The following is a 22,589-nucleotide window of genomic DNA, read 5'->3' on the forward strand; positions in this document are numbered from 1 at the left end:
ATTCTGGGATATCCATTGTAATTTAGGCTGTACCTTCATCAAAGTCATCTCTTGGCTTCCCAGAATACCAAGTCTAAACTGTTCTCTGTGACCTCTTCTTTCAGACACAAACCTAGACCTATCTGAGAAGAGGGAATTTTAATCCAGAAAATATCTTCATAAGATTGGCCTGTAGACAACTCTGTATGATATTTTATTGATAAATGATTGATATTGAAGTGCCCCATCAACTGTGGTTAGTGCTATTCATGGGCACATGGCCCTAAGAGGTATAATAAAGCAGACTGAGCAAGACATGAAGAGACCACCACAAAAACAGCAGTCCTCCATGGCATCTTTTTTAGTTTTTACCTCCAGATTCCTACTCTGTCTGAGTTTTTGTCCTGAATTCCCTCAGTGATAGACTGTGATGTCAAACTGTAAGTTGAAATAAACCAATTACTCTCCAAGTTGATTTTGGTCATGGTGTTTTATCACAGCAATAGATACTCTAAATAGGACAGCCCTTCAGTTTGCATGGTGCCAAAACCAGTACAACATGGAAGCAGATATTTATTATCAAGTTCAGCTGCCAGCTTCTGGTACAGAATTGTTCTACTCTGTCCTACAGCTTTGTGTGTTGAGCCTGAGGAAATATTTCACAGAATATTTCAGCTCACTAGTACTGGCCTCTTATTACTTACAGCTTATTCTTTAAGTCAACTAGCCAGTACCAATTGTCCCAATTCATTTCCATAGAACCTTAATCCAAAATATCTTTGCTTCACTTTGAAACATTGCAAGCCATGCCTCCATTGTCTGTGTGTCTCTCAACTTTATGATCCAAGTTCTATAACAGCTCACTAAGCTCTCAGTACTCTAGATCAAAGGTCCAAAATCCTTTTATAACCCCCCTCACTAAATAAAAAACATTGTTAGATTGGTCACAGCAATACTTCTTGTTCCTGGTAACAATTTCTGTCCCACCTTGATTTCTATTGCTTTGACAAACACAATGATTAAAGGAAATTGAAGAGGAAAGATTTTATTTCAGCTTACAGTCAATAGTCCTTATCAAGGAAAGGCATTTTTAAGTAGGAACTGAAGCAGAGACGATGGAACAATGCTACTTACTGGCTTGCTCAGCCTGCTTTCTTCCACAATCCTAAGACCTCCTTCCCAAGAGTGGCACCACTCACAATGGATTGAGCCCTCCCACATTAACCATTAATTTAAAAAATGGTTCCACAGGCATGCTGACAGGGAAAATCTGATAGGGAAAATTTCTCAATTTAGGATCCCTCTTCACAGGTGACTCTAGTTTGTGTCAAGTTAACAAAATCTAATTATCACAACTGTTGTTGCTGTTCTGGCTCTACCAACATGACTACCCTTGGGGGTACAGGGGGGAGAAGACACCGAGTCAATGACGCAGACTCTGATAAGTTGCAAGCAAGCTCATTTATTAAACAAAGGGCTGAGGTATTTATGTGTGGGCTGTTTGTTGGGCTTTGCTTCAATGGCTATTGTGGCACTTCTTGATTTTGCAATGGGTCATACATTGGCAGTTGTCATCAGTTTTAGGATCCTCTGGGTCAAGGCACTACTGTGCATGTCACAGCTTTTTTTTACTTGAGGCTTAGCCTGTTCATCTGGCATACAAGCCTTATCTGCCTCAAACTGCTAAATAGAATTTTACTGTATGAAAATACCACATATTCATCATCCATTAATTAGTGGACGGACATCTAAGCTTATTCTATTTCCTAGATATTGGGAATAGATCAGCAATTAACATAGAAGAGTAGATACCTCTATTAAATGATAAAGACTCCTTTGGTTATATGCCCAGGAGTGGTATAGCTGTGTCATCTAGTAGTTCTCTTTCTAGCTTTTGTGACCTCCACAATTATTTTCACAGTGGCAGCATCAGTTTACTCCCTGACAAAAAGTGAACAGGAATCCCTCTTTTGCTACACCTTAACCAGCATTTGTTGTCATTTGATATTTCTATACTATTCATTCTCAACTTCTGAAGGATTCAGAGTATATTTTATGGTTGTTGTTAAAATTTACAGTCTCTAGTTTCGAGGTTTGCCATTTAATTGGTACTTTATGGGCAAAATATGTATGATACAATTAATATATCCAGTACTATATATGTGAGAGTCCTTCCCATGTTGGAAGATACTTTCTTTCATAAAGGAGATTTTAAAAATAAATCCTTTAGAGCTAAACTGGCATAAATTCATATATTTGCAATTTTTCCATTATCTTTAAGCTTCTCAGGGTCTGGAGAAATGAGCAAAGCAAATTAGGAGGTAGGATATTCTTGACTAAAACATACCACCTTTAATTTTATAGTTTCATTTTCCAGATTTATTGATTTTTTTTATTAATCTCTCTCCCATGTCAGTGTTTATAGCCACAGGACTTTAATCCACTAGTAAAGAAGCAGTCCTAATAATTATGCCTACTGAAAGATTTTTCTTGTTGGATCTCACCTGTCTTGCTTGGCAGTACAGGAAGTAGAATTCAATGCACAGATTTTTGGCTTCCTTCCTCAGTATTCACAGGGTTTCATATAGAGCCAAGAAATTATTGTCTGGACAGATAGTAGGATTCACCTTGTTTCTGGACCTACTGCTATACATCTGTCCCCTATTTTATCTGCAAAGTAATTAAACTCTATATAAACCCCTGGGATTCCAGAGGTTTGAAGCTTGAACATTCTTGCCATCTGTCTTCTCTTAGAATTATTGAAAGGCAGCTTGTGGTTGGCAGACCTTCTCTGCTCTCCATTCAGGCATTTATCAATCAGCAAATTCAATGCTTTCAAAAATTCTCCACTGAGCAAACATCACAGCCCATTTTGGAGGTTTTGAGGACAGTTTGTATTTCTAAGAAAGGGTTCAGATATACTTTGGGAAATGTTTTTACTCACCATCCTGCCAAATCGCTCTACAGAGAAGTATGTTCATATACCACTCAATGTCAAGGTATGTTTTGAAGTCATCGTAGGAAGAAACAATTTGTGCTTTCCAAAAGAAGGAAAGTTCATCCATTGAGGAAAATATAATGGGAAAGTAGCCAAAGGACCTAGACAACCTTGGTCAAGCATATTTATTGTTTTTTTTTCTGATAGATACAACAGAGTATGAAAAAATTTTAGTATGCATAAAGATCAAACAGGGCCCTCAAATCTCACTTCCAGTTTAATAAAAGTGAGCTTAAGATCAAATTCCATCTACCTGTTAGTTACTGTCTGTTATCTGCTACCCATTATTAAGTACTCATGAAAAATTTCATGTCCCTTAGAAGTGACATCTCAACACTGATTTTAGCAAGAATCTTAGGTGAACAAAAGAACACAATGTATTAACACTACTGTCCCAGTTTATGATACTTAATCAGAATGACTGATTTACTTTTTGTATTATGATAATTATTACATGTGTACTTTCAAATTTTCTCTATTGTATTATCATTAATGATCACTGGGGCATACCTATATCCTGACTTGTCAAAAGCATTTAAACAAAATCCAATTATCTCTTAAAACAATTTTTTAGGAAATATTAGTGAAATATTTGCTTCTGGTTTCACAATATTTGATGCTTAAATATCTGTAATGTCACAGTAGAATCTTGGTAATACGTTTCACAGTAGAGTCTAGGTAATTATGCTCATGTGCTTTATGTACATTGTCTTATTTTGCTTTCTGTAGACCTTTTGAGATAGATGTAACTTATTTATATTTCAAAAATGAAGCTATTACAGAGGGGAAGTGTAGCTGCAGGCATACATGACAACTAGAGCTGGAAACTAAGAGCTTATATCTTGAATGGCAAACAGAAAACAGGCTGTGAAATGGAGATGGTGTGAGACTTTGAAACTTAGAAGCTCTGTCAGTGATGTACTTCCTTCAACACTGATGGGATACTCAAGTATTATTCTGATATCAATTCCAGATAAACACTTATAAAATAATCACTAAGAAGCTTATATTAATTAAAACTGATTGGCCATTAGCTCATATTTACCACTGACTAGCTCTTACATTTAAACTCAGTCCATTTCTGTTAATCTGTATGTTGCCACATGTTCTGTGGCTTTACCTGTGTGCCGTTACATGCTGCTCCCAGAATGGCAGGTTGGTGTCTACTCACTCAGCCTTCCTCTTCCCAGAATTCCTTTTGTCTGCTTATCCTGCCTGGCTACTGGCCAATCAGCATTTTGTTTATCAACAAATCAGAGCAACATATATTCACAGCATACAGAACATTCCACAGTACTATGGTCTTCTTAGTTTTCTCAAAACTATTTTGCTTTTGTTAGAATAGAACCAATGAATTTCTGGTCTTCAGTATACAAGAATGCAAATCTTTAATAAATATTGTAGTTAATTGATTGCTGTTGCCTTAATTTTTCATCTCCTAGAGTAGATCAAGAATCATGAATCCAGAATCAATGCTACTGCTATAATTACCAGCTTCAAATTACTTAGATCCAGTATTCTGTCCATAATTTTTATGTGTTCATTGATACTATGGAATTTGAAAACCACTTTAAAATCCTTTCATTCAAAAGTATTGCCTAATTCTAGCCACTTTAAAAGGCAAAATTTCCTTTAAAACTATACCATTTGGGTCTAAGGAGACTTTTAGACCTAGCAGCTTGTTATGTCCTTTTGGATGAAGATTATTTCACAGGAAATTTTGATATGTCATACACTCAGAGTGTCATGGAATGAGAATGGAATAAATCTTATTATAACAACAGATTGGTAAAGCAAGAAATATGAGTATACCTTTTCATCTTATATTTTCAGGATAATTCATACTAAGGTATCAATTTATATAAAAAAGATTCTTTCAATGTAATCCTGCCATCAATTTCCCATGAAGTTAGTCCTTTTATTTTTTTTGCCACATGAATCATTTCCACACTCTGCTTAGTATGTGAATTGAATCTGATCTCAAAAAATCTTTTGAATTAACTTTTACCTTGATAACATATTCTAGACATATTGAGACAAATATCACAAGCATTTTTAACTTTTCTTCTTTTGAGACATATGCAATATAAATAGGACTTTTTTACAAACAAGATTTTAGTTGTTTTAGATGACAACCTAATAACTTCACATTAATGATGTTCATGCAAATTTCCTTAATTTTTTATTGTATTGTGTCAACCTGTAATTTGACTACTTTCATGAATGTCAAAATATTCAGTCATAATTTCATAATGTGGAAAACCACTTGTCCAAAAAGAAACTTCCAGATGTCTTACTGCCAACTCTTCCTGATTTTTATGCTAATGTTGATTGATGTTGATGATAACAATCATTGTTAATTTCTACAAGATTTTATTTCAACAATATGTGATGTTGCTCATATCCACTGAAAATATACTATTTGGGGGAAAAAAGGAGATTTTTTTCTTACCCAGAGTGCAACTATCAGTTTCAACTTGCAATAGAAAAAAGTATTATGAAAAGGCAATTTACAAAGAGGTAGCAACCTGTTTCTCCAAGTCAGATTTCAATGCTAAGGTTTTGCATAATGGCTTCAGGGCAACATTTCAGAGTGCATATATATCTGACTGAAGATCCTTGCAAAGCTAGAATCAAAAGAGTTATTCTTCTGAGTGGTTGGAAAGATGTCACAAAATTTTAAACTAAAAGCATTACCAACAATGCTTTAGTTCATTTTGCTTGGAATGTAAGAACTGACATGGAAATTGAAATGATAACATAAGCATTCAAGCCAAATAGTCAAGGGATCACATTGTATCACCACTGCTGCTTCTGATGGATATCAATACTGATGTTACGTGGCCCTCAAGGTGCAATGGGAGTGGTTATGGGTTTTGGTAATACTTCAAATTTATAATCTATAAAATAAGATAAAATCTCAAAGCCCTGTCTTTTCCCCAAAGGACTATGAAGAGAATATAAAATAATTATTTTATTGAGTTTTCTGAAAGCATTGCTAAAACATATCTCATAATGCAATCACTATTCACTCAATCTTATTAATTAAGCATCTCACACCTTGGGCCTTCCATTTTGATTTTCAGGTGACTGATGATCTGTTATCTTCCTTCCTTCCTTATATTTACCTATATACACCACTCTTCAACTCTATGGCCTGGCCACTTTTGACTCATCCTTTAAGACTAGTGCATGCTATCTACTTGTACATACCTATGATTTTATGTTTTAATAAAATATTTTTATTAATTAAACTTATTTAGTTATTTTATATCTGGATCACAGTTTCCCCTTTCTCCTCTCCTCCCATTCCCTCTCCTCTCTGTTCCCTCATCCACTACTCTTCCATTACTGTTCAGAAAGTGTCAGGCCTCCCAGGGGTATCAACAAAACATGACATATCAAGTCGCCTAGGACTAACCACTCCCTCCTTTTAGTAAGGCTGTTTAAGGCAACCTGGTATGAGGAATATGCTCCCCAAAACCAGCCAAAGTGTTAAGGACAGCCCCTGCTTCCATTGTTAAGAGTCCCACAAGTAGACCAAACTACACAACAGTCACATATATGTAGAAAGTCCAGGCCAGTCCCATGCAGGCTTCCTGGTTGTCAGCTCAGACTTCTGAGAGTCTATGAGTCCAGGTTAGTTGATTCTCTGGGTTTTCTTGTGATACTCTTAATCCCTATGTATTGGGCAATCCCTCCTCCCTCTCTTCAGCAGGATTCCCCAATCTTGACCTAATGTTTGGCTTCAGATATCTGCATCTGTTTCCATCAGTTACTGGATGAAGCCTCTCTGATGACAATTGGGGTGGTACCAATCTATGAAAATAGCAGAATATCATTAGGCATCATTACATTGATATTTTTCCCCAGTCATGTTTGGTTCTATCCTAGGTCTCTGGAGCAATCCAATCTCTGGGCCCTGGCATTCCAGACAGTATCTGGGGTAAGCTCATTCTTGTGGTATGGGTCTCAGGCTGGACCAGTCACTAGCTGGCCACACTTACAATCTTTGAGCCACCCATATCCTAGTTCATCCCATAGATAGGACAGACTGTAGGTTGAAGGTTATGTGCTGGGTTGGTGTTCCAATACCTCCATTGGAAGCATTGCTTGGTCACAGGAGATGGCCAGTTCCGGCTATATATCTGCTAGTGCTAGGAGTCTTACTGAGAGTTATCTTTGTAGATTCTAGGGAGTTTCCCTTGCACTAGATTCCTACTTGACACTGAAATGGCCCTCTCCCCCTTTCTAGTCATCTCTTTCAGTATTCTCCCCCTCAATCCACCCCCAGCCTGATCCCTCATTTTCCAATCCCCATGTGCAGTCCAACCAGGAGATCTATTTCTCCTTCCCAGGAGATCCCAACATCCCCCATTGTGCTATCCTTGTCTCTCTGGGTCTGTGGATTGCAGCACAGTGATCCTTTACTTACAGCTAATATCCACTCACAAGTACATACCATGTTTGTCTTTCTGTGTCTAGGCTACCTCACTCAGGAGAATTTTTTTCTGGTTCCATCCATTTGCCTTCAAATTTCATGATTTTACTGTTTTTAACAGCTGAATAATACTCCATTGTATAAATGTATCACATTTTCTTTATTCATTGTTTGGTTGAGGGGCATCTATGCTGTTTCGAGGTTCTGGCTACTACAAATAATGCTGCTATGAACATAGTTGAGTGAGTGTCCTTGTGGTATGATTGAGCATCCTTTGGGTATATGTCCATGAGTGTTATAGCTGGATCTTGAGATAGTTTGATTCTCAATTTTATGAGAAGCAACCATATTGATTTGCAACATGTTGGCACTCAAAGAAAAAACATTTTTATTATTATATTTTAAGTATTAATCATAGGGTGATGGAAGATGAGTGGATTTAATATAGGAAAATGAAAAAAGCAGCTGATTCTATAGTCTAAATTCATTCAATTTTGAGGCACATATTGAGGGGCTATCAGGAGAGAACAGAATATAGTCTCTCTATACCATTTGATTTAGTGTCTACAGGCAGTTTAAGAGAACTAATCACATGAGCTATTAGAGTCCTATTACTGGAGATGCCTTAGTTAGCCAAACACTCTCTTCCAAACCTAAAGTTTGATTCCCAGGACCAATTTTTTGGAAGAAGAGTACTGAGTCCTGAAAACTGCATTCTGAATTCCAAAAAATATTATAGTATGTACACACACATGGACACATACACTCTAAATAACTTAAGAAATAGTATGGGCTTGGCTAAGCAAAAGTTGGTCAAAAAGACCGTATTCCAGGGGAAGCTGTAGCTGGACTTTTCTCCAGTCCCACCTGGGCCCACAGCCACTCAAATCCAAATAAACACACAGATGCTTATATTAATTAAAACTGTTTGGCCTAACGGCTCAGGCTTCTTGCTAGCTAGATCTTACACTTAAATTAACCCATAATTCTTATTTATGTTTAGCCAAGTGACTTGGTACCTTTTCCCAGTTCTGCCTTCACATCTTGCTTCCTCTGTGTCTGGCTGGCAACTCTGGACTCAGCCTTCCTGTTCCCAGAATTCTCCTCTCTTTTTGTCCTGCCTATACTTCCTGCCTGGCTACTGGCCAATCAGCACTTTATTTATTAGCCACTCAGAGCAACATATTCACAGCATACAGAGTGGTGTCCACAGCAGGAAGCATTAACAGACTTCTATTCTCTGGCATACAGGTACCCACACACATACAATAAATATATAACTGAGTAAATACATAATAGTTATTAAAGTCTACAAAGACAACTTACTCAAACAGTAGCTAAACTTAATCTGATATCATGGAGGCAATGATAACATTAACCCCAGTATAAGACAATACTTAGATGATATGTCTCATGAGCTTATATTTAAGATTGAAAGGGAAATTACAAACAACTTTTCAAAGAACTAATTTCACTAAAACTTAATTACAATATAAAACCTAGATTCAGTGAGTACTTGTCTGTTTCCAGTTTGGACTTAACCATATATAAAACAGAATAGAAGGAACATTCTTTCTGAATAATCTATAAAATAGAGCTTTGCTACCATGGAATTCCCACTGTGAGCTTTCGTATAATCATTGTGATCATCGTACTGGTTAGTGATACTGTCTCACAGTAAAAGGAAGAAAGCCTAGCACAGGCGGTAGGACTTTCAGTAACAGTGAACACCTCTGCAGGGACCTCATGTGAGGATACGTAACATCAAGATGGTCCTGGGGATTGAGGTTTAAGAATCTGCTCCTAAGCAACTACCTATTTGATCTCAAATCTCACCTTCTCTCTCTCTCCCCATCCCTCCCTCACTTCCTTCCTTGCTTTTCTCTTCCTTTCCTCCCTCCCTCCCTCTCTCCATTCCTTCTCTCTCTCTCTCTCTCTCTCTCTCTCTCTCATGATTTACCCTCTCTCAACCCAAGTTCTCTCATCTGAGGTCATAGACTGTACTCACAGCATAAACTAGTGGATAAGTGTACTGAGTTAGTGCAGGAAGAAGACAATAAAGTAGCATTGAATAAAAGTTTGCTTATAATTATTATTTACTTATTTCATGTTGTAATCCCATAACTGTCCTTACTGATATGCTCTGAAACCTTGGGGAGGAGATACGGGGCTCAATATTGTCATCTTTACTTCCCCATTACATAGTATGATTCCTGAACCTGGCTAAGAATAAAAAATGTAAAAATGATTCCTAATAAATGTTCATTAATGAATAAGTAACAGAATGAAAAGTGTAGAATAGTAAGAAGACATTTTATCATGTAAGCGATGGTTCCAGGTATGATAAGCAGGCAGGGAGTTATGCCACCAAAGAACGCGTGAGAGAAAGTAACTCTGAAATGTGAATTCTGATACTATATTTTTGGTTTTGGGGGAGATTATATGTATATTGTGTTTTCTTGTTGTAAATGGACTCTGACAAGAATGTGAAGTTTTACAATAATATAGCTCTTATTCTTTTTCCACCAGCTTCCTAAACTTTAAAATTTTCATAAATGTAAGTTTTATTTGTATGACCTACTCTGGTGATAGGATGGCCAAATACCCTAATTGTCGTGCTAGAAACCCCATCCAATGACTGAGGGATCTGGATGCAGAGATCCACGGCCAGGCCCCGGGTGGAGCTCCGGGAGTCCAATTAGCGAGAAAGCGAAGGGTTTTATGAGCGAGAATTGTTGAAATCAAGGTTGGATAAAGCACAGGGACAAATAGCCAAACGAATGGAAACACATGAACTATGAACCAATGGCTGAGGGGCCCCCAACTGGATCAGGCTCTCTGAATAGGTGAGACAGTTGATTGGCTTGATCTGTTTGGGAGGCATCCAGGCAGTGGGACCGGGTCCTGTGCTCATTGCATGAGTTGGCTGTTTGAAACCTGGGGCCTATGCAGGATCACGTGGCTCGGCCTGGGAGGAGGGGACTGGACCTGCCTGGACTGAGTCTACCAGGTTGATCTCAATCCTCGGGGGAGGCTTTGCCCTGGAGATGAGAATGGGGGGTTGGCTGGGGGAAGGGGAGGGGGCGGGAGGGGGGAGAACAAGGGAATCTGTGGTTGATATGTAGAATTAAATTATATTGTAAAATAAAATAAAATAAAAAAAGAAATTCCCTGTTGAATCGACCTAATGTGTATTATAATTATAATGTTTTCAACAAATAGATTCTTTCTTCTTCCTTTTCAAATTGTAAAAAAAAAAGAAAGCTTTATACAACTTTGTATAAAGGGAAGTACATAGAATTCTGTCAAAGAAAATAAAAATGTTTATAACATGCATACACACATATATGATGCATACTTATTAAAGAATATATAGGAGAATTCTTTACTCAGATAAAAATGATAGATAATAAATATTGGTGTGAAGAGTTGCTTAGAGCCATCCCTGGACATCATGCATGCTGGTTTGTTCTAATCCTTCTGCTCTTCTTTATATTTTTCCGGACATGAAGATGGAATATTGATATTTCTGAGTTGGTAAAGATATGTTTTATTAATAATACATGGAACTTTGCTTGAATTGTTTAAGAATAACTCGTGAATAAGAGAAAGACATACTATTTTGTTTTCACTGAAATTCGATTTGATTTTATCTTTAAATTATAGATTATATATTATAAGTACATATATATAGTTCATGACAAGATTATTTATAAGTTTTTATCTGTCTCAACATTGAACTGATGGTTCAATTTGTTGATATCTCAGTAAACTGGAATGATTGTTCTGAATTATATTTGAGGGATGAATATGGATTAGTTCATTGTTTAAATATATTTATTTTTAATTTTAATTATGAACATGTGTTTTCATGTGTGAATGTACACATGAGTGTTGGTGTATATGAGGACAGAAGAGGTCATATATTTCTTGGAGTTGGAGTTAAAAGCAGTTGAGAGAAATTGGCTGTTGGTGCTGGGAACCAAACCCCAGTCCTTTATAAGACTAACCTTTCAAGCAATTATACCAGTTCATTCTTATGATAGAAATGTCCACTTTGAGAAATATTTGAACCTATAATGTTTATTTAATATAAACATTTCCATATTACTTATACAGCTGAAACATCAAAGCACTTAGCCAATCTCATTAAGCAATTAATATTTTTGGATATTTTTGTTATTGTGCTATACATCTTTAAGGATGGATGTATTTAATTATGCACAAAACATTCCAGCTGATATTTTAATTTTGTGAACACTATCTTTTGCATAAGTACACTTTATTTTTTAGTAGCTAAAATAAATGCCAAAATGTGTTTTCTGTACATTACTAGAATGAAAAAAACTTGTCATATGTATGCCATTATATTTTATTTTTTCTTTATTCTGTCTCCTTAGGCAACACGTCTTTTTTCTCACTCATACTATTGTCTTATTATTTTGTAAGTGAATATGACAATTTTATCAAGAAGTGTCTCTTTTTCCTGAAATATCTCATCTTAAATTTCATCATGATTACAAATGCTACACTACTTTGCTCCAGCTAACATATATGCTTTTAAGTAGTGTTTGGCACATGAACTTCAAATTTCAGTACACAAGAGTATCTTTTAGTTTGCTTTTCAAATTAAATTCATTAATAATGAGGAACTGTAATTCTAATTCATGATAAATCTAAATCTATTGGACTGTTTTCTTAGGGAAGCTGCTAGACTCTCAGTTTTTGTTTTGTTCCGTCTTGTTTTTTGTTTGTTGAGTCACTCTTACATTTTCAAAAACCTCTGAATTTTTATTTTTTACCAGCCAAACTCCTCCAAATTATAGAAGACATTTAAACTTTTAATATTCATTTTGTTTTATTTTATATTATATTTTATTTTGAGTCAGTGTCTCACTCTGTAGTCCTGGTTGGGCTGGAACTAGCTGTGTTGACCACGTGGACCTCAAACTTACAGAGCTCCACTTGCCTTTACCTCCAAAAGGTGTGTGCCACCAACCCCAGCTTAATGCTTATTTTTAACAGCTTTCTTGAAGTATAATTAAGGTATTACAATATCTGTATATTTGAACTCTACAACTTGATAGCTTTAACTATATCCAGAAAAAATGTTCTTCATTAGCAAAATCACTAGTGTTTGTTATTACTCTTTTAAAATATATTATTTGATTTAGTCTTATAGATGTTCAACATTGCTAATCTCTCACTTTATTTTGCATTTGCATTTCTGGAGTAACTAATATATATATATATCTTTTGAGTAAATTCATAGCTGTTTTGTTGGATTGTTATTGTCCTAGCAATTAATCTTAAATGCTATTTATATATTTTACACAAGAACTTAATCATTGGTGATTTGCAATTTATTTTTTACTATCTGCTGCTTGTCCTCTCAGAGATCAAAAACTTTTAAAATTAGCTATAGATTAGTTATACAAAGTAATGGAATTCACTTTATTTCTATGTGATATATTTGATCAATTTCACCTATCACTAATGTCTTGCTTATCCCCATTTTCCCTTTACTTTCCATAGCCCTTGTCTTTCTACCTTTACTTTCAAATAATTGAAAATTATTTGCTAGCTTCCACATATGAATTCACTTCCACCACAGCTTCTACATTGATAGAATTTCCTTTTGAGGCTGGCATGTTTCACTTAAAATTAATGATTATTTTCCATTTATTTTCCTGAAAATCAAATGTATTGTTCTTTATGGATGAGAAATACTTTCACTATTAATCCCTTGATGAGCACACAAGGTGATTCTATCATTTGACAATTGTGAATAGTGACACAGTAAACAATGGTGTGTAGGTATTTCTATACATTTACTTTGATACACGTGGGAATGCATCTGAAGTAGATTGAACCATATTGATGTTCCAAGTTTAATTTTTTGAGAAGCATTCAGAATGGCTTTTATCATGGTGGAACTAAGTCACATTCCAACCAGTAGTGATTAAGGATTTATTTTTCCTCTTTAATTCACTGATTGTAATATTATAGCCTGCTGTAGTCACTATGAAAATCAGTGTGGATGTTCCACAAAATCCTAACAATAGAAATAGCATATTACCCACATATGTCACTCCTTGACATGCATACAAAGAACTCTCTACCCTACCACAGAGATACTTGCATGTGGTGATATTTTGTTTGAGCTCTAACAAATAAAGCTTGCCTGGAGATCAGAGTGTGGGGCTAGCCACTAGTTAAGCATAGAAGCCAGGCAGTGGTGGTATATACCTTTAATCCTAGCACTTGGGATCTCATACCTTTGATCCCAGTACTTGGGAGGCACATGTCTTTAATCCAAGCACTAGGGAGGTGGAGACAGGAAGTGATATGGCTGGACACAGAGAGAAATATAAGGCAGAAGGAGGCAGGAACTCCTCCCTTTCAGGCTGAAGAGCTGGCGAGGCAAGAAGTGGCTGTGGCTTGCTCCTTTGTCTCTCTGATCTTTCAGCATTTACCTCGATATCTGGCTCCAGGTTTTTATTTTTAAGATCAATTAGGATTTGTGTTACACTTGCACATCCATGTCTATTGGTGGTCTATTCACAATAACAAGGAAATAGAATCAGCCACCATGTGCTTAAACAGATGGAACAGATAAATGGATAACAAAAATGTTTTACATATACACAAGGGTATTTTATTCAGCCATGAAGATACTTCCAGTTATGACCTTGTAATAAAAATAATGGATCTGTAAAGTTATATCCCACAGCCTCAGGAAGCAAAACACTTCCTATTGTTCCTCAAAGCTTTTCATTTTTATACAAAGAGAAAGATGGGCATTGAAGACACTCCATATGGACTTTATTTTCTTGGCAAAATATAGCCATTTGGGCAAGAAACTGTTCTTGCCTGGACTGCTTGACAAAATGTTGTATCGACTGGACATGCAGGACCCATAGGAAGGTGACCACTGACTAAACTTTGCAAGACAAAATGGTCCTTCAGGTTCCTGCTTCACAGAAGAATCTGTCAGGCATTCTACAGGACACATAGAAAAAAAACTGAGAGACTCTAGGCCTATACGCTAAAAAATGGATGCCCCAACATTGCAGAAGAACTTTGGGTGACTGTCCAGGCAACCAGCTGTCTCTGTCATTCTAGATTTTTGAAAGTTGCTTACAATGCTCTTCCTGTTTACTTAGATAATATTATATCCTTCTGAGGTCTTTGATGTAGTTGAAGACTAGATAGTTATAGTTCTCCTTAGTTATGATAAAAGATAAATTAGATATGAAACTTTAGACTTATAAATATAGGATAGACAGAATATTTTCTTTAATTTTGCCAAATACAAATAGACTAGATAGTATAACTGTAATTCATGCTTGATAATTGTTTTGTCATATGTAATTTTACTATGTTAAAATTAAAACTTTCCTTTTTGATTAGACAGAAAAGGTGAGGTGCTGTGGGATGTTCTGTATGCTATGAATATGTGTTGCTCTGATTGGTTGATAAATAAAAAGCTGATTGGCTAGAAGCCAGGTAGGAAGTATAGGCAGGATAAATAGACAAGGAGAATTCTGAGACGAGGAAGGCTGAGTCAGTAGACACCAGCCCACTGTCCAGGGATCAGCATGTAATGGCATGCAGGTAAAACCATGAAACAGGTGGCAACATATAGATTAACAGAAATAGGCTAAATTTAAGTGTAAGATCTAGTCAGTGGTAGGCCTGAGCTAATGGCCGAGCAGTTTTAATTAATATAAGCCTCTGTGTGTTTACTTGGGTCTGAATGGCTGTGGACTGGGTGGGACACAGGAAAACCTCAGCTACACTAAAGGATCAAGCACACACAGAGTGTAATAGCATTCACTCACACGTACTAAGAGTGAAAGAGAATAAAATATAGTAGGACTACTCTTCTACCATTGGGGGAAAACTACTCTATTTTATCAGTTTCTTTGTGGTGGGCCATTTTGCTAATTGATTCATTCACCTATAAGTTTTTCATGCTTTTGTTGTTTGTATGTTAATTCCTAGAATATATATCATTGTATTACATTATTTTGTCTAAATTTAGTTTTAAAGAATAGATTGTTAAATAACTAACCATGTTATTTATTATTGATGTTACTGAGTCACATCTTTTGGAAAATAAAATCATACTTGACAAAGTCTTATCTGTTCTATTATTCTTGTCAAAACCAGCTTATGCATCAGCTGATCACATTTGTGACTTTTTGTTTTAGCAATTGTTATTTTTTATATTTAAAATAGTATATTACCTTATTTTGCTGCCTTTCTGCATCCAATTTTTATTATAAGTATTATTTCATTTAAAAATTAATGATTTTCATCATCATAATATGATAAAATATTAATTTGTATATAGATTATTAATTACATGTATTTATGTGTATATAATATTCATATGCATATATATCTTCATATGTGGTGTTTCAGTCATATCGAATTTCCATTTTTAGCCTCTTCTATCCTCCATGCCCTTTCCCCTATATTAAGTAACTATATTAAGTTACATTCTCACTATCTATGGGTAAAGGTTTCTTTTTTCTTAAATCCTTACCAGCATTTGTTGTTACTGTTTTAATACTGGAAAATCACAAATTAGCCATATTGGGAAGAGGAACAAAAATATCCATAAAACTCTTGCCTGCAAGTCTGTCTCCAGAATTCTGAAGTAAATCTAAAGTTTAAATAGATGGCCAAGAATGTGATCATCTAAAGTATCTTGGTTAAGATGTAGTTCCACTCGCCATTGACTTCATTGTCTGGAGCTTCAGTCTTATTTTGTAAGGTGGTCAAAGAAGTTTTTAGAACTATGTGAAATCCTTCCAGGAGACATGTTCACCCTCTGGCTGTGGACTTTTCTCTAACAGGTCTCTCATTGGACCACCAGCTCTTGAAAAATGACATGGAGGATTTTTATTAATTATGAAGCTTGGCCTTAGCTTAGGCTTGTGTCTAACTAGCTCTTAAAACTTAAATTAATGCATTTATATTAATCTATGTTCTGCAACATGGCTTGTTACCTCTCCTCAATACCTCATATCCAACTTCCTCTGGGTGTAGCTGGTGAGTCTCCCACACTCTGATTCTTTCCCAGAGTTCCTATGTCTCACTGGAAGTCCCGCCAGTCCTCTCCTGCCTAGCTATTCACTGTCACACTCCTTAATAAGCTGACCAGAATATGCCTTAGGCAAATCAGGAAGGACAGAGATACATCTTCACATGGTGTACAAAACGATTATCCCACCACATTTTTTTCTTCCAGCATGAGACTCCTGGGGAAATTCCCATTTCTTTGTAGTTTATATCAGTACTCTGATAGTGAGATGAGAAATATGAGTGTCACTAAAATATATTCATTTCTGTCAAGCCTGTTACAACTTTCTACTTTATCTTTTAATACCTCTATCTTGAGGTAGAATGAGTGTATGTCTAGAAAAATATAATAAACAGATTCTAAGTAGGGACTAAGGTTGTAATATATTTGGTTAGTGTGAGATATCTGTGTATTTAAAACCATTTTTCAAAACCTTTTTGCTTTAATTACTTCTGGAAAGACTGGCAAAAGCAAGTCCTTAAACCAAGACAGGGTCTTGATCTTTGTGTTTCAGCTTCCCAAACACTGGGGTTATAGGCAAGTACTACCATAATTTGATTTTTACAATAGCTATTGTGAGGGGCATAAGCTCTGAAATCTAAATGTAACTTTATTTATACTTATTTGATAGTTAAAGATATTATGTATTTTCCACATATGTTTATTGGCTACTTATATTTCAACCATTTAGAAGTATAAGTATCCATTCTGATTAATTATTCATTTATTAATTGGATGTATTATTCTTTTGTTAATTTTTTTAATTCTCTGTGCATTTTAGATTTTAATCCTGTGTCAGATGAATAGTAACACGTTTCTTGAATTCTATGGGTTGCTTTTTCACTCTGCAGATTTTTTTTTCTGTTGAAAACTGTTTAACTTGATTTGATAGTATTTGCAACTTTTGCTGTAATTTTCCTGCACTATTGAAATTCTATGAAGTCATTGCCTGGGCCAATAGCTTTGACTGTTTCCCACATAATTTTTTCTAGTAGTTTCAATGATTCCAGTCTCAAGTTAAGGCTTTTGATTCGTGTTGAGTTAATTATTGTATAAGGTGGTAACCAGTCTATGTATTTTGTTTTTTGACATCTTTGTTGAGAATAAGTTGTGTATCAATGTATGTTTTCTTGTTTCAGTGTCCTCTCTCTTGTTTCATTGTTCTATGGTATTTTCCACTCTATGGTTCAAACAGGACTACATAGATATAAATGGGAGGCTGGAGATATTAACAGAAAAGGATGGGAAGAGTCCTATATAAATGGATGCTCACTGAGTAATTTCTTGCAAGTCTGAGACTGCAAAGCTAATTCATCTTTTGTTTACTGCTCTTGAGATGGTGGGACGTGGGAGAATGGAGCCGATCAATGAGATAGACTAAAGTCCCATGCAACAGCCAACTTTATTCATCTCCTCAGACAATTTATATTTTGAGGCTTAAGAGGAATCACATGAATAAAGTGTACAATCACAAAAGCAAGCCACAGTTGGCTGGCAAGCCACATGCAGCATAAATGCATATACAGGTGACAATAGCCGGTTGTAATGAATAACCTGAAGAAAACCCACTCCTATCCACTATATCTGTGGGGCAAGAAAGTATAATCCAAGAACAATTTCATGTTTTTGAAGAAATTGAGGTCACGAGACTCTTGTCCTGCTGTCTTGGATTTTTTTCACAAGTACTCAGAAATCTCCTCATATGAGTCTTAGACCATGTTCTGACATCTTGGCCAGTTTCAATTCCATCACTTTTGCTATGTGGCTTTATAGAATATTTTCAAATAAAATGCTATAATACTTAATATTTGCTGGGGGTTGTTTTAGCTGTTGGGAGTCTTTTGTGATTCTACAGGAATTTAAGGATGTGTCTTTAAATTACTTGAAAAATGTTTTGGTGGAAACTGCACAGTTTGAAAATCACTTGATTTTCTAAATGCAAGAACACCGGAAAATTTCCATCTTCAAGTTACTTCTTCAGTTAACATTTTCAATGTTTTTCACTCTTCCCTGTAGAGGTTTCTTCCCACCTGAATGAAAAATGAGGACATGACTTCTAGGTATGAATTGAGGAGGTTTATTGTAGATATAAGGAAGAACACAGCCAGAGAAGTGTCCAGACTGTACCTGGGCTGCAGACTGAATCAGGCCATGAGAGGAGAGTGGGGGGATGGGGTGGTGAGAGAGGAAGGGAGGAGCGATAGATAGAAGGGCTAAGAGGCCAGTAGCAAGTCAGGAGACTCAGTGCACCAAGAGACCAAGAGGCCATGTAGTCAAATGGCTGAGGTTATACAGGATAAGAGAAAAGGGGAGAAGGGAAATGATGCTCAGGGCTGGAGAGTTCAGGTTAGGAGACAGGGGCAAGACGTGCTGAGAGGAGCCAGGACTCTGTAACAGGTACTTGCTATGCTGAGAGAGCCTGGTGACCAGTGTCTGCCTTAGTATTAATAAGCACCTCTGTTAACCATTTGTCCTGGGTTTCTTTGAGACCTAACACCACCTTCATTGCGTTTATTCCTAGATTTTCTTTGAGGCTATGATGAATTGGATTCCTTCTCTAAATTTTTTCTCACAGAGTTTGTATCTCTTGTATAGAAAAGCTACTGATTGTTTTGTGTTGATAAATGTATCCTGCTCTCTTGTTTTGTTTTTCAGTTCTATAACCCTTTGGTGAAATCTTCTAAGTTTTTCTTCTTATGGTATATCATAAATAAAAACATCATAATGTAACTTCCTCATTTCCTTTTTGTATCTAATTTATTTGATTTGGGTAGTGAAGGGCGAGGGTCAAGGGAAAGAGAATTGGGGGAGTGGGAGATCCCAGCTGGATCAAGAACAGAGAGGGAGAACAAGGAATAGGAGACCATGGTAAATGAAGACCACATGAGAATAGGAAGAAGCAAAGTACTAGAGAGGCCCACAGAAATCCACAAAGATACCCCCACATCAGACTGCTGGCAATGGTCAAGATACAGCCCAAACTGACCTACTCTGGTGATGGGATGGCCAAACACCCTAATTGTCATGCTAGAAACCTCATCCAACTACTGAGGGATCTGGATGCAGAGATCCATGGCTAGGCCCCGGGTGGATCTCTGGGAGTCCAATTAGCGAGAATGAGGAGGGTTTATATGAGCGAGAATTGTTGAGACCAAGGTTGGATAAAGCACAGGGACAAATAGCCAAACAAATGGAAACACATGAACTATGAACCAATGGCTGAGGGGTCCCCAACTGGATCAGGCCCTCTGAATGGGTGAGACAGTTGATTGGCTTGATGTGTTTGGGAGGCATCCAGGCAGTGGGACCGGGTCCTGTGCTCATTGCATGAGTCAGCTGTTTGAAACCTGGGGCCTATGCAGGATTGCTTGGCTCGGCCTGGGAGGAGGGGACTGGACCTACCTGGACTGAGTCTACCATGTTGATCTCAGTCCGCAGGGGAAGGCTTTGCCCTGGAGGAGGTGGGAATGGGGAGTGGGCTGGGGGGAAGGTGAGGGGGGCTGGAGGGGGGAGAACAAGGGAATCCGTGGCTGATATGTAGAACTGAATTGTATTGCAAAATAAAAATAAAAAAATTTATTTGATTTTATGTTTGCCTAAGCACTGGCTAAATTACTATCACACAAATGGTAAAAATAGACATTTTTCTGATATTCCAAATCTTAGAGTCAGTCCCTTTATTTTTATTTTGTTTTTCAACTTCAATATGACATCTAATTTGTGTTTTTCATATACAAACTTAATTATGTTGAGATATAATCTCTCACATAATTATCTAGAAATACTTTCATAGTTTTGAGGCATAGTCTTGATAAGTTTCTTAGAGCAGTCTCAAAATTACTATGTACCTTAGCCTAGACTACAATTCATTATCTTCCTGTCTCAACCTCCAAAATGCCCCTAGCTTTCATACCTGGTTATCCTGCTTGTTCACTCCCATAAGAGCTTATCTGACAGAAAGGAAAAAACCAGACAAGGAGAGAAAGCGAAAAGGAAGCAAGGGAAGAATGAAGAAAACAGGAAATTAGATGTTGCATGGAGAAGTACCATAAGGAGTCTTTAAGAGCAAGTAAAAAGCCTGAGACTACATTTCAGTGCTAGAGCTCTGGAGCCACTAAATTCAATTCTCAGTAGTAAAGGGGAAAAAGAGACAGAGAAAGGAGGAAAGAAAAAGGAAATCGAAGAATACACTGGTTATGGATAAAAGAGGATAAGTTTTCATTCCTGTAGGTATTTCAACTGCACAGGCTACAGAACAAAAAATGAATGTGTACTGATAAACCTTTAGACTGTATGCCACAGTTTATGTGTTATTTGGCTTATTCTGTTTCCCATTTTGACAGCTAGTACCCAGAAGGTGTTGATTTGGGGCAGAGTATGCAATTATTATACTTGGTTGCCATTATGCTTTTCAGGACTGGATGGACACAGAACTTAAGATTTCTAAGCTTTGAGTCTTTGGCCTACAATTCTCAAATTTCTAAAGCAGCTCCTTACTGGGCTCCTTCACCTCCTGATACTTCCAGAGCTAGCTTCCCTACTTGATAACTCAACGTACTACTTTGGAGACTCCAAACTGCTAATATGTATGCATATACATGGTATAACATAAATATCTTTAAAAATTTTTTCGACAGGTAGTCATCTGTGCCAACACTTTATTGATAGATTTCCTTTTTTCTGCTACATTGCTTTTGTAATTTTCTTAAAAGTCATTCTGTAAAAACACTTGGGAGTATATTTCTAAATTTTCCATTCTCTTCTATTAATAGATCTATCTATCTGTCTATCTATCTATCTGTCTATCTATCTATATATCTATCTATCTATCTATCTGTAATCTATCATTTAGCTGTCTATCATCTATCTATCTATCATTCTCTCTCTCTCATCTATCTACTCTTCTATTTAGCTATCACTTATTTGTCAGTCTATCTGTGTTTTTGTTCTATTTTGGATACTAGAGTTTTATATATGTCTTAAAATCAGGTAGTATGATCAGGAAATACTTTGTATTATCCCTATATTTGGGAGTTATCAAGGTTTGTCTTGTGACCAGAATAGTAACCATCTGAGAAAATATACACTATGCAGTTTAAAAGAATGTGGAAATTGCTGCTATTGAGTGCAGGGTTTTGTAAACAATGATGAAGTCAAGATTTTTTTTTGTTTTGTTTTTGCTATATTTGAGATAAAATTTTTATACAGTACATATTGGCTTAGAACTGACTGTTATGTCCTACTACCTCTGCCTCCTGACAAATGCCTTTGCTGATAGTGTTGTTTTACTTACATTTATACTAATTTTCTATCATGCTCAATCATTTATTTAAATAAAGGTATTGAAATCTCTATTATATTAGACTATGTTCAATTGTCTTTAATACTCTGTTAGTTTTTGTTTCCTATATTTTGAAACTCTGTTAATTAGATGCATTAGCATTCATAATTATTATGCGTTCTTGATCAATTTTGTTACCAATGAAAAGTACCTTCTTTCTCTCTGATAGTATTATTTCCTATGAACTCCAATGTGTCTGGTGTTAATATCACCAGTCAAATCCTTTTTCTGTAGTGTTGTCATCATATAATTTAAACATTTATTTTATTTATTCATTGGCAATCACATACTCACACAGAATTAATTTTAGTCATTTTGTCAACTTTTTCACCTACTTCTAACTCTGTTGTATCTTTTAATTTAAAGTACATTTTTGGTAGGAATATACATTTTGGTTGAGTTTTTAGTGAAATTGACAAGTTTTTCCTTTGAAAGCTTTATAATATGCTAATAATGCTGTAAAAGTAATTATAGATATTAATTTATAAGTTTTAAGTATTTAAGTATTTCTTGGTAATTAAGATCATTGTTTTCCCACCAGCAAGCACTCTTCTCTTTCCTCTATATATAATTTCATTACTAATATTATATAAGTGAAATAGGACTTTTTGAAGAAATAGTAAGTACAAGAGAAAAAAGAACTCTCATGCAGTAGTGGAATATATGCTAAATAAATTATTTTCTGTATTCATTCTTCCGACAAGTTTTTCCCAAATTAAAAAAAAAACATTTTCAG

The sequence above is a fragment of the Peromyscus californicus genome, unplaced genomic scaffold (assembly GCF_007827085.1).
Source record: "Peromyscus californicus insignis strain IS unplaced genomic scaffold, ASM782708v3 Scaffold_10__1_contigs__length_136768540, whole genome shotgun sequence".
Classification (NCBI taxonomy): domain Eukaryota; kingdom Metazoa; phylum Chordata; class Mammalia; order Rodentia; family Cricetidae; genus Peromyscus; species Peromyscus californicus.